This window comes from Octopus bimaculoides, chromosome 20 (genome assembly GCF_046866305.1).
Source record: "Octopus bimaculoides isolate indiv1 chromosome 20, ASM4686630v1, whole genome shotgun sequence".
NCBI classification, from domain to species: Eukaryota; Metazoa; Mollusca; class Cephalopoda; order Octopoda; family Octopodidae; genus Octopus; species Octopus bimaculoides.
Genome location: NC_142947.1, coordinates 5,197,165 through 5,215,849, shown reverse-complemented (window position 1 = coordinate 5,215,849; position 18,685 = coordinate 5,197,165). Strand labels below are relative to the sequence as shown.

General features: G+C 34.5%; 1 protein-coding gene across 2 annotated transcripts in view; it reads left to right on the top strand.

The window, feature by feature from the left end:
- Window positions 1–5,732: 5,732 nt before the first annotated feature.
- LOC106877550 (uncharacterized) overlaps window positions 5,733–18,685 on the top strand; it is a 49,763-nt gene continuing 36,810 nt past the window's right edge. For both annotated transcript variants that reach the window (XM_052974933.2, XM_014926478.3), the window contains exon 1: window positions 5,733–6,093. The gene's annotated coding sequence lies outside the window, so the exon portion shown is untranslated. The remainder of the gene's footprint in view (window positions 6,094–18,685) is intronic.

Genomic DNA, 18,685 nt, shown 5'->3' with positions numbered 1-18,685 from the left:
ATAGTAGAGATCGATCTCGGTTTCGTTTCGCCGGTAACATAACATCAAAAGACACTTTCGGTGCGTGAAACCTGCAATAATATAGAAAAAGGAAAAGAAAACATTCGTTTAAAACAAGCTCCGTTTACCTCTACTTTTATTATTATTATTATTATTATTATTATTATTATTATTATTATTAATAATAATAATAATAATAATAATAATAATAATAATAATAATAATAATAATAATAATAATCGTCGCATATTTGATTTGGTCTTTGTTTTAATTAATGAACTAACTTAAAACTGAACCTAGTTAATTCATGGTTTCCTTATTCCGTCCCCACCAACACCTGTTCCCTATTTCATCGAAATATTTTAATGTCAAATCTGGAATTTCAAATTCTTTACAAAGATAAAAAGATGCAAAAACAAACAAACGAAACGAAAAAATACAACGAAAAAAAAAAAAAGCAATGAATTAAAACGATATTGAATTGTTGAAAAGAGAAGAAAAAAAACCGATTTTTCTGCAATTAGCGCTTTTTTCTCAATCCTTCTCTATTAATCAATCAATCTTTCTTTCTCTCTTTTTCTATCTATCTATCTTTCCCTCTGCACGCGCGTGTATGAGTGTGTGTGTGTGTGTGTGTGCGCGTGCGTGCATACACACATACATACAAATACCTATAAATTTATTTAAGAGTAAATATATAAATATAAATGTGTGTGTGTGCGTGTGTAAGCAGATGTGTGTACGGTGGATCAAGAAATAAGTTGGTCACCCATTACTGGATACTTCTACATACAAGACGACAAGCAATTAACTGCGTCGTTTTTATGAATACGCATGCATGCGTATATATACACATGTACACATACATAACTTATAGATACCTACATATATACACACACTGTGTGTGTATGTATATGTGTGAGTGTGTGTGTGTGGGGGCATGTATGTGTGTAAGTTGTATGCGTGTGCGAACGTGTAAACATGCGCGTGTATAACACACTTAGTAGATAAATATATACACAGCTACACACACAAACGCAAAACATCTACATGGGTGCATTGAACATTAATGGGGTTTTTAGGTAAAACTGTATACACGAAAGTGGTGTGTGTGTGTATTTGTGTTTTTGCGTGTGTACACACACACACACATTTATACATATATATATACACACATGTACATATGTATATATATATGTGTATATGTATATATATATATATATGTGTGTATGTATATATATATATTTATATATATATATATATATATATATATATATATATATATATATATATAAATATATATATATACACGCATATATATATATATATATATATATATATATACACATACATACAAAAATATGTATATATTTTTATATATGTATGCACGTATCTTTCTATGCATATTTAAATTTACACTGTATATACCAATGCGTACACGCGCACACACACACACACACACATATGCATATATATGTATATTTGCATATGCATGCATACGTACACACATACACACAAGTACGCACGCACTCACACACACATCTGTATGTTTACACATATTTATCTTCACACACGCTCATACACCTAAATGATGTCTTATTGACGAAGAATCTAGAGGCTTTATATACTTCAGTTACACGCAATTCTCATTCTGATTGTCTATATTCTTGTTATTTATATTTTTATTTGTTTGTTTGGGTCTGTGTGTTTGTATGTTTGTGTGTTTTGGCGGTCTAAGATATGTGTAGATAAAGAATATGATAGATATAGTATAAGTATCGATTAGGCATAGACCACAAAATGGGGGTTCACTACATATATTTAATGGATAAAGAAAATGGAACGTTCAGTGAACTCGCTTTGTATTTCTGTATCTATTTGAAAGGGCAAGATCTATCTATCTATCTATCTATCTATCTATCTATCTATCTATTTATCTATCTATCTATCTATCTGTCTGTCTGTCTATCTGTCTGCCTGTCTGTCTATCTATCTGTCTGTCTATCTGTCTATCAATCAATCAATCTATCTGTCGGTCTGTCTGTCTGTCTATCTATCTATCTATCTATCTATCTATCTATCTATCTATCTATCTATCCATCCATGTATTTATGTGGGTATGTGTAAAATTATTATATCTGGTTTGTCGATAAAATTGCAAAATTCTCAATGTTTTGGACACAAGTCCTTCATCAAGGTGAGAGAAAGAGAAATAATTTTTATTGTCTTCAATTCTGAAAATATTTATTGAAATAAATATAATTTTTTCTGCCATGCAATCACCATTCTTTTCAGTTGTATGTGTACATGCGCAAGTGCGTGTGTATACGCCTGTATGTTTTATATACATACATACATGCATGCATGCATACATACATACATACATACATACATACATACATACATACATACGTACGTACGTACATACATACATACATACATACATACATACATACATACATACATATATATATATATATATATATATATATATATATATATATATATATATATATATATATCAAAGGGTATGAAAGGTATTGGTGCCAGGAAGACCCAAAAGATATCGGGTAAATGCTAAGTAAGGGCTATGGACAGACCATGGTTAAGCTCCAGGCTTGATAATGTTATGAGTGAGGAGTCCAATGTCGGTCATGTATTAGCATGCAAATATATAAATTGACAGAATGAGATAAAGAAAAAAAAACCAAAGCAGTAAATAGACTTCATAACATTTATCAAGAAAAGGTCTTACAGCTGTTTCCGAGATATTTTATATATTCCTTCATCAGAGACGGTGTGAGAAAATGTTTGAGTATTAATTATTGTAGAGAAGATATGAAATACAGAGGGAAGTAAGAGAATGAAAGTAGAAGTGAGATACATAAGGATATTGTATTTGCAGTTCCATTATTCAAGTAGACTGGGGTATATAAGTGGTGCAAAACTTTTTTTGGTGAAGAAAGTTTCTTGTACCTGGTGTGTGGGTTCCAATGATAGTTAGATTTGGTCATTCCAAGCATAGAGCCTTGTAAAACGTGTTGGTCAATCGAGAGGTTTTAGTTTAAATTTACAGAAAACAAAAGACGAAGAATGGTGAAGAAACAACCACCAGGTGAATAGTTTAACATTCGGGAAGAATGGAAAGGTGTCTGACGTTTCGAGCCTATGCTCTTTGACAGAAAGGACTGAGAGAGAAAAATGTGTTAGGATTAACAGTTCAATATATATATATATATATATATATATATATATATATATATATATATATATATATATATATATATATATATATATATATATGTATATATATATGTATATATATATATATATATATATATATATATATATATATATATATATATATATATATATATATATATATATACATACATGTATGTATATATATGTGTGCGTGTGTGTATATAAATTTATATACATATGCGCATTTATATATATATGTATAATATATAAATAATATATATTAATATATATATATATACATACACATACATAGATATACATTATACATACATTGGATTGAGAGAGGTAGGAAGGGGAAAGAGACAGAGGGAGAGAGAGGGAGGGAGAGAGAGGGAGGGAGAGAGAGAGAGATTATTGAAACTGAGATATAAGAGAAACGAGAGGATGAAAGGGTAAACTAGTTAGACAGACAGACATAGAGATAGATAGATAGATAGATAGATAGATAGATAGATAGATAGATAGATAGATAGATAGATAGATAGATAAAGAAAGAAAGAGAGAGGGTGAGAACGATAGATATACAGATCGATGGATAGATGATAGACAAATAGAGAAAGAGAGCAATAGATAGATCGATCGATAGAAAGAGAGAGAGAGCGATAGATAGACAGACGGGTAGTGGATAGATAGAGAGATAGATAGACAGAGAGAGATAGAGCGGTAGATAGATCAATAGAATGACAGACAGACACATAGATAGATAAGCTGTGAGAGGCATGAGTAAGTGAGAGAGAATAAAATGAGTGTTTACAGACAGTTAGAAGAGAAGAAACAGCAGATGTGTGTGGAACCCAAAGATCAATTTAATGAAGTTAATTCGCATTAATGAAGACAAAGGAAGAATTGGGAGAGAAGGAGATTAATGGAGGAAAGAAACCAAACACATACAAACGCACACACAAACACACGCGCGCGCGCGTAATTACATACTCGTCTTTGAATATTGCATATTCAACTTTTATTTCTTATGTGTGTGTGTGTGCATGTATGTATTATGTATATATATGTGTATATGTTTGCGTGTGAATGTTTGTGTACGTATATGTATACATGCAAAACAAATAAACATAATAATATGTGTGTATAATGATGATGATGATGATGGATGATATATATATATATATATATATATATATATATATATATATGTGTGTGTGTGTGTGTGTGTGTGTGTATCATCAATAGATGCAAATATACTCGCATACTCACAAAATGGGAATAGATATTACGTTTACAACTTCCGCAATTTATTGTTAAATTGTAAAGGTAATTTATGGACACTCTCTCTCACAATATATCTAATTCTATATCTATATATCTATCTAGCTAGCTAGCTAGCTAGTTATGTGTGTGTGTATATAAAGAGAGAGAGAGAAAGAGAGAAAGAAACAGACAGACAAAATACCCGACTTATTGACTGATTGGTTGGTAAAGAGTTTTGTTATGGCTGAGAGTAGATGTATGTTGTTGGCTGAGCTTAACGAATAAACAAAGTATTGGGTTTGATTTACGAGTGATCAGTTGAACCCCTTTGCTTATATTTGTAATCAATTAATAGGGAGGAATTGTGTCAACGGACGAATCCATCAACCTCAAACATATCAGGCGAAAGAACGGGGTAAATTAAAGAGGTTCTCCCCCACTCCAGAATTTTCAGAGGGTTATGCTGAAGAAACATAATTATCATAGATTTACACTAGACAAAACATATATCGTATTGCTACTTGCTCTCTCCCTCACTCGTCCTCTCTCCTTCCCTTTGGGAAATTCTATCCATAATATTTTTTTTGTTTTCTAATCGGGAAATAAAATGAAAACTTTAAAACGATAATTTCCAAGCACTAAAAATCGATCCTTGCTCAGTTTTTACTGGAAATTTGATATTTGAATTTTACGAATCTAATAAAGGTTTGTGTTTGAACTTAGAATTTATTAAAATAAAGGTGTTTAAAGGAATGGTTTACAAATTTAAATTTCGATCAATGTTTGTTTCTACACGAAGTTGATTGGTAAATATGAAAAATCGATGTTCCTAAAAAATACAGATTATCCAATGCATAAGTCCATTATTTAGTAAATGTGTCAGTGCTTAACCGACATCAACATTCCCAAAAAGCATTGGAATTTCCTGAAAACAATGTATGGCCGCTAGAAATTCCTCGATCTAAAGAGATCGAAACAAAATATCGACTTCGAAATGTAAAATTTTTACTGGAAATGTTTTAACCAAGGATTGCCTCCCTTGTTAGAAATAGTTCTGTTCTTTTTGTTTTTGTTTCTTTAGCAATCTGAAAATCGTTTGGAGAGGAAAATGGAACGAAGCTAGTGTTTAAATTTATTTATTCTTCTTTCTCATACAGTCACTGTGTTTTCTGCAATAAGGAAATGTTACCTTAACAGCAGCTAGTCAATTGCTTCAGTTTTGATTTTGGGTATCATTTTATACATGGAACGTGTTTTGATCTATCACCGCTTCTAATAATGGCGAGGTGAGAGCTGCTTGTTGATGTTGTTTTAGAAGAGATTAAACTCGATGCCGAGATAGAGAAATTATATTCAATACTGGAGAAAATACGGACTCTCCTTTTTCGGAAGTCGATCGTTTTACATTGCAGCACGTATCTTAATCACCAAATTGAGGCACCGAGGCTGCGATCAACCCGAAAACACACGCTTTCTTGATATATATTTATATTTTTTATTACTCTAATGAAAAACTGGTGTGGCTGAAAAAGCTCGCTGCTTTACAACGGGTTTTCTCCTCCTGCTGTTACTACGACGAGGGAGGGTAGCCGTTACCGAAACCCTCATTTTCTGCTTTCCCTGGTGAGTTTACAACCTTCCACAACTTTAAAAAAAGAAAAAACCTCATTAATTGCCCAGTGTTATCAACTTATCTCCTCCTCCCCCCTCCCCATCCAATTAACAGTGGGGAGGGAGGTGGAAGAGCACCTTGCTTCACTCGATTTCCTCATATACGCAACTCCTGTTCCCCTTTTTACTTCTATGTATTTCTAACTTGTTTCATGCAGTTCGATAAAACTATAAACAAATGGTTAAATGAAATTTGTTTATGAAAAAAAAAATTGTTTTACTAACTAGGGCGTGTAAGTCTAGCTTTTCTCAGACCTACTCCAATAATAACGATTGAAATATTTCAAATATCCCTTACTACTTAACATTATATCTATGTTTAATGTATGTATGCGGATGTGAGTGTGTGTAAATTGAAATGCGTTTTGTTTTACCTATAAATGGATGCAAGGGTATAAGAATTCGTATTTGTTAAAAATAAATTTTTATTCAATGTCGACTTCATCTTAATCCTTACCTTACGGTGTAGACCTAAAGGAATTTAAACTCGGACTTGACCTCTTATTTTTTTCTTCTAAATAAATATATCATAACAACAATAATAGTAATAATAATAAGAGATATCTTCGCTTTCCTAAACAAGGGGGTTTAATTTTGTCATTTATGGCAGTTCGCAATGTCTGTCTCAGTTCCATTGGGTGGGGGTGTTCAGCTGGGGAAAAAGCGATTCTAGAGAACAACAAAATAAGAGAAACATGAGAGAAAATAAAAGGGCAAAAGATTTCGGATAAAATCTATTAAAGCTTATGATCTCAACCATCCACCACACACACATATGAATAAGAAGAGATAGAAAAGAGAAAGAAAAATCTAACACGGAATATCGTGGTGAAATTTTGTTTGCGATTTTTAACTCTGAGATCGAAGGAACCTCATTGATTGGTTTTTACAACCATAACAAGTAAGGCCTTCTTCTATAGGAAAATCATCATCATTCTCATAATCATGATTATGTTCGGTACCAAAATATTTCTGATTTATTCAATTATACCCGAACACTGTTCCTACCAATTTTTTAATATTTAAAATGATTATTTTTTCAGTCTTCTGTTCGCTCATTATGTACATTTTAGATTTCTTTTTATTTGTAAAAGGAGAAAAAAAAAATCCTCCGGAGCCCACGGAATTTTACGCTGTTTACGACTTTACATATTTCTTACCTTAAAACCCCCTTTTTTTTAAATTATATATCCAAATACATAGGGGAAAATACACTATATTTTATTAGACTTGATCGCCTTTTTCCTCCTATATATATACGAGTTCCCATTTGTAACAGGTAAATAGTGCGGGGTTTCTCTTTCATTTATTTGGGTTTATTTGTGTTGTTGTTTCATGGATAATATATGTAGTTGGAAGACACACAGCATATATTTTTTTTCATTTAGCGATTAGAAGAGAATAAATATCGTTTATTTTATGAGACAAATTACAGATACACACACAGTTTATATGTGTGTACATATAAGTACATATAAATACGCATATATATATATATATATATATATATATATATATATATATATATATATATATATATATATTGATGTTTACACATTTATATATATGTATATATATATATATATATACATATATATGTAAATTATATATGTAGATATGCGTATTTGTGTGTGCGTATATACACATACAAACATCATCCTCATTATTTTACGTTCTCTTTCCATGTTGACATGGGTTGGACGGCTGTGTATTTATACACATGCATATATATATATATATATATATATATATATATATATAATAAGATTTAAAATAAACTGTGTTTTAAGCCTACAGGTCTATTAAAGCTGGATCTAATCCTGTTTTCTTAGGTAATATTAAGCGACTGAGAATAAAAAAAAAACTACCCCTGGACGGGATGAGAGTCCTTCACAGGCTTACCTTCACCCAGCTAATCTGCCATTGGTACTCATTTACAGCTGAGCGAACCGAAGCAACGTTGAATGGAGTGTCTTGCCCAAGGGCAGTGTGCTGTCTGCTCAAAGACCTAATGATTGAGTTCAAAAACCAAATCATTAGACCTCACACCACTGACAATACGCACATATATAGTCGCACAAACACTATTATACATATATGTATATAATATATAAATTTACATGTGTGTAAATATATATACACGGGTATATAATTTTGTATGTATACATGTGTGTAAATATACATTAGCAAACAAACATTCACATCTGTCTGTATATGAATACATATACAAGCATACATATGTACACGTATAGAGGTGTATGTGTGAGTACATATACACATTTCTGTGTATATGCATATATTTGTGTGTGAAATATATTTAAAGTATTGAACACTTTATATGAAAACCTTGTTTGTATATATTTATATTGTGTATGTGTGTGTGTAAATATATTTGTATGCTAATATATTTGTAAATTTACGTGTATGTTTAACTGTACATGTCCGTGTATATATATTGATACACGTAGAAAATATATTTTATCTCTCTTTCATATATATATATATATATATATATATATATATATATATATATAAAACATTCTCTCGGAGTTTAATATGCATATAGAAGTGACATTTTAAATAAATAGCTAAAATCTTGTTTTCCATCACACAGTCGAAAATATAATGATGGTAATTATAATCGGACTTAAATAATACTAGATATCATGTAAATATTTCATTCCATCTATTTGTGATGTGCGAATTCTAGAAAATAATAGTGACCGGAGTAAAATGTGCTAAATGCGTGTCTCGAAGCCCGCCATGCTGTTCAGTGGAAACTCGTTTCCACAAACCCTCTTTCTTTCGCTCTCCAAGATATAATTTACGAGGTTGCATATTTTAATATTTTCACATGGAATGGCTATTTCACCTCCACCCCGCCAAACATTCTCGTTATTTTTTTAGTTCATTCTTCCCAACAAGAGCGTCTAGCCGTCTTTACAAACACACCCACACACTAATAAGATGCCCATGTGTTACAACACACGTTTCTTGTTCATTTTACTATTCACTATTTTCGTGTTGTGAGTGGAGTGAGTGATTGATTGATTGATTGAGCTGGTGAGTGTGCGTTTGAGTGACAGAGAAAGGGAGGGCGGGTGAGTGAATGATTGAGTGACAGAGAAAGGGAGGGATGGTGAGCGAGAGAGTGACTGGCTGAGAAAGGGAGGGGGTGAGTGGGAAAGAATAAGTAAATTAATATGTAGGTGCGCGTTTAAATAAACGTAGTAGTATATGTATGTTTATATATAATTCTATATATCTATATATATGTATGTGTGTGTGTGTATAAATTATAAAAAGATTTCTTCATGAAAAACGGAAAATAAGCGATGTTCTCCTTTTACTAGTTAAAATGTGCGTGAAAGAATCAGAGGTATATATATATATATATATATATATATAAGATATTGACCCAGAATAAAAGACTATACACTGCATTTATGTATTCAGTTTTTGATCGAAAATTCACAAGATATATATATATATATATATATATATAGACATAATGTGTGTGTGTGTGTGTATTTATGGTAGATAGATTTTAAAGATTTAGTCAAAGGTACACATCTTTATTTGGAACAAGGAAGTGATCGGAAAAGCTACATAGTTCTCTGGTATTTTTACCCCCCCCCCCCTTTTTTTTTTTTCAACTTCTCTCCGTCACTAAATCTAACGAAACCGTACTCATGGCTACATGGCGTGGTCCACACCCCTGAAACATAAATACTACATTCATGAACCGTAGTATAATATTTTCCTTTACCAAAAACGATGTGTTTGTTTAGCTTGTATTTTTTTTTCTCGCACCCTTTTGTCGGAGTGGTCGGCTTTCGATCTATTACTATCCTGTTGTTGCTTCTTAGATTATTATTATTATTATTATTATTATTATTATTATTATTATTATTCTTTTTTCCATTCCACTCCCTCTTACAATGAACAGAACTGATTCTATATCGATCCCTCTTTTCAGACAATTACTTTCACATCTAAGATACATTAGATTCGCTGTGTGCGTGTTTTGTTGTCTAGATTCTATTCTAACCCTGCACGTATACAACACATGTGTATATATTATATACATAGCTGTGTGTATAATTTATTAACGAGCCATTTGTATTTTTTCTCTTAATTTTTCAGATGAGATCAGAAAGTTCAATTTCTGCTTGGCTCTCGCTATTTCTATACCGTTCTTTATACACATTTTTATTTCATTTGCACTTCTCCAAATCAACGAGTATATATGTGTGTGTGTATATATATATATATATATATATATATATATATATATATATATATATATATATATTCTCATTTATAATTTACGCTATATAATGTATTCTCGGTGTATGCATAAATATAATTCGTTGTATGTAGATATTAATAATTTAATACGGGTGTCTATGTGTATATATTATAATTAATTATGGTGTGTGTTTACACACACTCATATATACATATACAAACACATGAGTGTATGTGTAATACGCGCGCACACGCATATACGAACGCATGTTTATAACGCTGAGTTTGTCTACATACATTACATATATACATAATTAACTTTGCCTCCATCCATGTATGCGTGTGAAGATGTGAGTGCGTTGAGGTTCAATTTACGCACAACACGCCGTTATAATTATGCACGTCGTCACACATATGTAGTGTGTGTGCATACGTGATGTGTAATGCTCGGAGTTTGCATATACTTAACACACACGTGTAACACAACGCATGTGTTTTCTACAAATACACACGTAGGAGTAAACGCAGGAATTTATGTATACAATTTTCTATATCGAGAAGAGATAATTATTCAACACATTCAAACGTAATATATATATATATATATATATATATATGTGTGTGTGTGTGTGTGTGTGTAGGTACACACGTACACTCACACACACAATTTGTCAGACCTCTGATAAAAACGTCGATTAAAACAGTCCGCATCACATCTTTTATTCAGGCATAGTCTAGCTAAGTCTACATTACCCAAATGTGTAATCTAATTTTTCTTTTTTTAAAACTGTAGGGTGTGGTTTTGGGGAGTTCGTTGTTATTTCTAGCTCATCAAGCACTTGCATCATTGGCTACACACACGCACTTTATTCACACGCAGAAACATGTATACATATACCTATTTAAAAAAATATATATATATACATATATATATATATATGTATATATACACATACACACATACTTATTTTATGTGTGTGTGTGTGTGTGTATATATATATATGCTGTGCACATGGTGTGTGTGTGTGTATTCGGCAAATGTTTCTCTGAATGAAGCTTTTATTAGGGGGCACTGAGAACAGTTTTTTCACTTATTTCTTAAAACTTCTCCTGGATAGTACACCAGTCCCTTCTTAACGTGTAACTCTAGAAACAAGTGGCATTTGTTGTTGACACAGAAACTTATTAGCATTCACAGATCTGTCTCTTCATTTAATGTGTAGACGTGTCTGTTGTCTTTATCAGCATGGCTTGTGTGTGTGTGTGTTGTCTTTATCAGCATGGCTTGTGTGTGTGTGTGTTGTCTTCATGGCTGTGTGGCAAGAAGTTTGTTTTCCAACCATATGATCTTCAGTTCAGTCCCATTGTGTGACACCCTGGGGCAAGTGTCTTCTAGTATAGGCCTTAAGCCAACCAGGAGCCTTGTGTGTGTCTGTGTTTGCCCCCCCACCCTCTTGCTTCACATCCGGTGTTGGTTTGTTTATGTCTGCATGACTTAGTATTTATTTCTGCAAAAGAAACTGATAGAATAAGCACCAGACTCAAAAAATAAGTACAGGGGTTGATTTGTTTGCCTAAAGTTCTTTGAGGTGGTGCTCCAGCATGGCAACAGTCTGATGACAAATAAGTGAAAGAATATAAGAATGAACATCATCATCGCCCTTTAACATGTTTTCTCCTGCTGTCATGGGTTGGACAGACGAAGGGCTGCACCAAGCTCTGGTGTCTGCTTCAGCATGATTTCTACATCTGGACACCTCTCCGAAGGCCAGCTGCTTTACAGAGTGTCCTGGATGGGTTTTGTAGTGGCACTGGCACTGGGGAGGTCACCCAGGTCCTACAAGACAAGATTCCTCAACCGAGTGGAATATAGCAATGAGGGATATGAAAATATGATGGGGAGGCAGGAGTGAGGGTCTTGCTGAAGAGGTGGATACATGGCTTCCCCGTCTGGAAAGAGAGAGGCAGGATGTGAGGTTAAGGTACAAGGTGAATAGGAAAGGGAGAATAGGGTAAAGGGACAGAAACGTGTGGGTGGGTCAGTGTGTGCAGTGGGGTGTGAAAAGAGTGTACTCACACACAAAGGCCCTTGAATTGAGGGCTGTTTGTCTTGCAAGTTGCTTAGTGACCCTGCTGGTGCCACATAAGAAGCACTCAGTACATTCTTTAAAGGGGTTGGTGTTAGGAAGGGCAGTGTCCAGCTGTTGAAAGCATGCCAAAGCTAACAGCAAAGCTTGGCGCCGTCCTCTACCTTATTAGCTTCTGTCAAACAGTCCAACCCATGCCAGCATAGAAGATGGCCATCGAATGGTAATGAAGAAGAAATTGTCTCAAGTACTGGTATTGTTATTTTCATGGCACCAGTGGTATAGAGGTTGTCTTCCCCTAAAGAAAACTAAAGAACCTGCTCAAACCCTGTATTGCTGTTCAGTTTGAATACATACACAAATATACCGGATGCTTTTGTTCTGGAACCACCAATAATGGTGTCACCTTGGAACTAGCAAGGCAAAAGAGAACATCCATGATGGAAAGGGTAGAAATTGAAATACAATGGGGAAAATGTATTTTTTATTGTAGGAGTTGGTTGAGGAAAGAGGGCTAGTGTGAGGAAGAGATCAGGATGGACTCTTGAGTGAGATTAGTGTGAAAGAAGGAGAGGATATAGTAAGGGTAATGGGGTGAATTAAATAAGGGGACCCAGGGATCTCCCACAATATATATATATATACACACATCATTATTTTGTGTTTACTCCCTCCGCATACACACACAATGATTTTCCGTCTCCCAAATTCATTCACATTGAGTTTGTGAATGCTTTGACAGGAGACTGTGTGTGCCACCATGGGCCACACATTGAGATTGAATCCAGTTCTATGTGGTTGTGAAATGAAATTTTTAACCTGATGCCAAGTGCCTGTTACAGCCATGCACACACATAAGTACATATTATATAATGTACATGTGTGTGTGTGTGTATGTATATATATATATATGGGAGAATATACAAAAAATAACAACAGACGAGGACAGGTGGTGTAAATAACAAAAGTATATATTAGTATGACGCTCGGGAATACGGAAAGTCTTTGACGTTTCGAGCTACGCTCTTCAACAGAAAGAATACGGAGACAAGGAGAAAAACACGGAGAAAAAAAATTGAATAGTGTTCAGTCAACGGTCAATCATAATAATGGTCAATCATATATATATATATATATATATATATATATATATATATATATACACATATACATGTATGATAATGGTCATCATTTTAATGTCCACTTCTCCCTGCTTGTATGGGTAAAATGGAATTAATGTGGATTTTATACAGCCAGATGTCCTTCCTGTTTCCATCCCTCAACAGTTTCCCTAAGGCTGGACATGTCTCCATGGTAAATTGGAATGGATGCAGCTTGTATGATGGTGATGCTTGTTTAGATTTATCATACTGTTGAGACAAGAACACTCACATGCACATGGATGGCAACACACACAGAGGCTTCATTCAGTTTCATCCTACCAAATCTACTTGAACAACTCAAGAGTGTAGTAGAAGACACTTGCAGTGGAACTGACCTTAAAGCCTTGTGGTTTGGAAGCAATCAACCACACAGCTATTCCTGTGTTGTGCATGTGTGTGTGTATACACACACATACATAGATCATCATCATCATCATATGTCCATTTTCCATGCTGGCATAGGTTATACAGTTTGACAGGAGCTTCTCCAGGCTCCAGTTGTCTGTTTTGGCATGGTTTCTACAACCAGATGCCCTTCCTAACATGCCAACCACTTTGCAGAGTGTACAAAGGATGCTTTTTATGTGGCACCAGCACAGGTGACACAGACCTGGGTGTTATTTACATGGCACCCCCCCCCTCCACATATATAATAAGAAAACAAATGTCTTCCACACAACAGGTTTACCAAAATGAAACCTGGGTTTCTACCCTTGAATTTTAACATTAGTCGGGAATCCGATAACCTAAATTCAGATTGGGAGCTTCATTGATAATACCCTACCATTCTATCTTCCCAGGGCCTTATATATATATATATATATATATATATATATATATATATATGGTGCAAACCTTTGTACCTAGTATTTATTGGTTTCGAGAAAGCTTTCAGCAGAGTAGTTAAGACTACTTCCTCTGTTAACCCTCCTCTGATTCTACTGCACCTCTTATATGTTAATAGCTTGCACTGGGTACACCGTATAGAATTTCTACTTATACCATTTCTACATATTAAGCAGGACCATCTCCTCTCCTGCTTACTAGTACTTTGGTCTTTGCTAAGTTAACTTTAAGGCTCTTTGATTCCAGACCCTGCTTCCACATCTGAAATTTCTTCTAGTTCTGGTAGTAGTTCAACCATAAAGAACGAGGTCATCAGCATGGAGGGGCTCCTGTGTGCAACCAGTTTTAAATTTCTCTGTTATGGCCTGGACGGCTGTGGTAAGCAAGAGCCTTGGTGAACTTCTACCTGCACATTAAATTTCCTGCTACGCTCTTTGCCAACCCTCACCTTATTGACAGCATCGCTGTACGTGCTCTGTACAGCTCTCACCAACCACTCATCTATGCCTAGCTTCTGCAATGACCACCAGATGAGGGAGCAAGGGACCCTGTTAAAGGCTTTCTCTATGTTGACAAATGCAAGTATGGTGGTTTATTTTTCTCTGAATGCTTAATCCACAGTCTTACTTGGAAGATAGTGTCAGTCGTGCATCTCCCTGGCACAAAACCAAACTGCATCTCAACTAGGTAAACTCTCTTCTTAATTTGTTCAGCTATGTTCCATTCTGTAACTTTCATGACCTGATCCAGCAATTTGATCCTTCTGTGATTATTTCTGTCTTAGGCATCTCCTTTACCTGTGTAACAGTTGGTTATAATGCTGTTACATCAGCTGTTGGATAGGAGCCCTTCCTGGACAACCTGATTAACTCTACAGGTGACTGAACCATATCCCACTCTGCCAGATATTTTAAGCATCTCAGCAGTGATTCCTGATGGACCAGGGTTCACTCTGTTGACAAATCCTTAATTGCTTTATCTATTCTGCTGCTGTCAATTCAGATTGTTGGTCCTTCTGTTGGGTCCACATTAGGAAGACGCTTCTCCCGTATATATTCTCCACATTTAGCAACCTTTCACAGTGACACTTCCATGCCTCTTCCGTGCAGAATCACTAACTGCAAGTGAACCATCCTGCAAACACACTTCTCTCCTACAACACTGCAATCTAAAACACCTCAAGCCCTTGGTCCTTGCATTGTAGAACATTAACAAACGTCTTTCTTTCTGCTTCTCTAGCTAAATAAACCTGTCACCCAGTTTCTTTTCTAGCTACCTGGTATACTTCTCTTCTACCCCACTCTTCCAGATCTTTTGTTTCTTTGCTCTTCTGGCTGTCTCTGCTACACTGCTCCACCACCATGTCACCCTTGCTCTAGTTGGTACTTTGCACCAGCCACAAATTTGATCTGTGTCCCTCAGTAATTTGTCCTCTGTTATATGTCTCTCCTCCTTTTTTGTCAAATGCTTCAATTAGAACATTGCTAAATTTGACTATTCAAAGGATCTTAAAGCTTTCATATCTTCCTTTTCTGAGCTGGTTTGCTTCTTGGAGTCTTTCTAGCCTAAAGTCTGAAGTTGCTAATGACTAACCCATTCTTTACCCTGGAAGGTCTTTGTATTTATGAGCAATCCTCTGTTCTGCTTTCTGGTGAGAATGTAGTTAATCTGGGTTTTATGGCCACCAGCTTGACAGATGATCAGGTGATTGGCTGGTTTCCTAGTTAGTGTTACAGACCATTAGATTGCTTGCATCACAGAACTCCAGTAGCCTCGTTCCGTCCTCATTTCAGAAACCAACTCTATAGTCTCCATATGTACTATGGGAGCCATCTGAATGTTGCCCAACATCTCCATTCCAATCATCAGCCATGAACATAAGATCACTGTTATTTGTCATGGAAGTACATTGATAAAGGATATCATTAAATTGATCCTTTTTTTTTTTGCCTGGCTGTCTGTTTGAGGAGCATAGAAATAATAGTTGTATCACTTTGCCAAAAAAGTCTATCATGCACTCTCATTACCTTAATCACCTTATCCACCCATTTCTCAGCTTAAAGTATACCCGTGTCACCTTCCCCATCACTAATGCCTTCCCAGAAGGTTTATACCTATGTTCTTTGCCAGTGAGGAACTTTGACTGAGGCTCCCTTCCATCTTACTTCTTGAATGCATCACACATCTACAAGCCTCGATTCTAGCATCTCAGCAATCTCACCAGCACCAGTCTTACTTTTATATGTGCCCGCATTGAGCGTGCGAATTTTAAGAATACAGAAAGAGGTAACGAGTGAACAGGGAAATGGGTGCATCTGAAATGAAGCTTTGTATGGACATTTGCTAGCAGGCATGTCATATCAGTTTGTTCCCAAATTTATTTACCATCATTCGTTTGTTTCACACTTGGTGCATCTACTAGAAAAGGGTGTGGTATACAAACATTGTTTGTGCAAAGAGAAATGATAATTGATTAATTAACTGGCAAGTATCCTTAATTCACTTACATTTCTGCTGTGAAGGGTGTTAACTTTGCCTTTTATATTGTAATAATGTGATTGATAGAATGCTGATATAGTTGGGGTGGGGGAAGAAGTAATAGCCAGAAGCTTCGTAGATGAGAAATAAAACAAGACAATAGGGATTTGTGTGTGTGTGTATGTAAATTAACAAGAAAATAAGAGAACAGGAATTGTGTGATTCCATTTATTAGCATACAGCTGTTTAGGCTGTGAAGAACTGCTCCCAGAGTTGAGTAGGAGTGTGACATTTTCTAATTTAATCAGAGCCTTTGCATCATTTTATGAACTTCATTAGCTTACAGCTGTTTCTGCTGTCAGATAATGAAGTTCCACAAGATGATCGTTTATTCCTTTGTCCTTTCATTTTCTTATTACCGCTCTGTACTCAACTAATGCTTTGTTCATAAGCATATGTATATTGAGTTCTACATCAGGTTATCAGTATCACTATGCATAAACGAAATGTATGTGTGCGTGTATGTAAGTGGTGTTTATAACATAATGTTTCTTCCATGGTTTACAATTGTTTCAACAACTTAAGGTAACAAATCACACATTATGTCCGTAGACACTGATGTTAACTATGATTTAGTTATGAATATTGTTCAGAGTATATTACATAATGACAATGGCATGTGTATTATGCAATTTTATGTATATTACATAATAACACCAGTAGTTGTTTCATCAGAACTAATTAAATAAAATAATACATATATTTGTGCGTATATGTGTGTGTAATCATATATATATATATATATATATATATATATATATATATATATATATATATATATGTATGCATATACAGTGTGCGATGGGTAAAAGGTGAAGTAAGGGTAAAAGGACGCACAGTGTGGCCAAATGATTAAGAAGTTTACTTTACAACAATGAGATGCTGGGTTCAATCCTATTGCCTGGTATCTTGGGCCAGTGTCATTTTCTAAAGTCATTGGGCATTACATACTTCATAAGTAAAATTGGGTGAACAGAAACTGTATCAAAGCCTGTCAGATGGATTATACTAGTAATTCTAAAAGGTTAGGGTTACATTGTCTCACATTAAGGGTCTCTGTGGAATACTCAGCCACTTACAAGTGAATTCAAAGAACAAGTAACTCATTTGGGAGTATAACTGAATCTTCATTATTGAAAACGGTGGAGAAATCCTCCAACCATTTGTTGGGACCATTAGTTGTATTTCCTGTTTATCAGATTCGTATGTTTGTAATAAAAATGGTTGTTGTTTTATTGTGCACCTTTTGCTCTTTACGGTTCAATGATCACACACCTTGTTTGTATTTTTCATGGTTTTGTGCTTTTGTTTTTATTAGTTTGTTGATCTTAAATTCTGTTTTGTGTATTTTATAGTCCAATGGTTTTCGTCAATAGGATTCCAATTTTTCTTATATACAAACATATTTATGTTGGTGTGTAGTGTTCTGTGTATGTAGCTTGAATTAGATGCTTGTGGTTCAATTCCTGTAGTTTTTGTCTCCTTGTATGCATATCTATGGCTTTTTTTTTTCTTTCTGTTTTCCTATCAGTGTTGACATCCCTGTGTATATACTGCTATAACTGCATCATCATTTGTCTATTCAAACTTTTTTTTTATTTAATGAATTTATGTTGGTATCTGCACTATTTTGGTGGGTATATCCCTATTTTTTCCCAT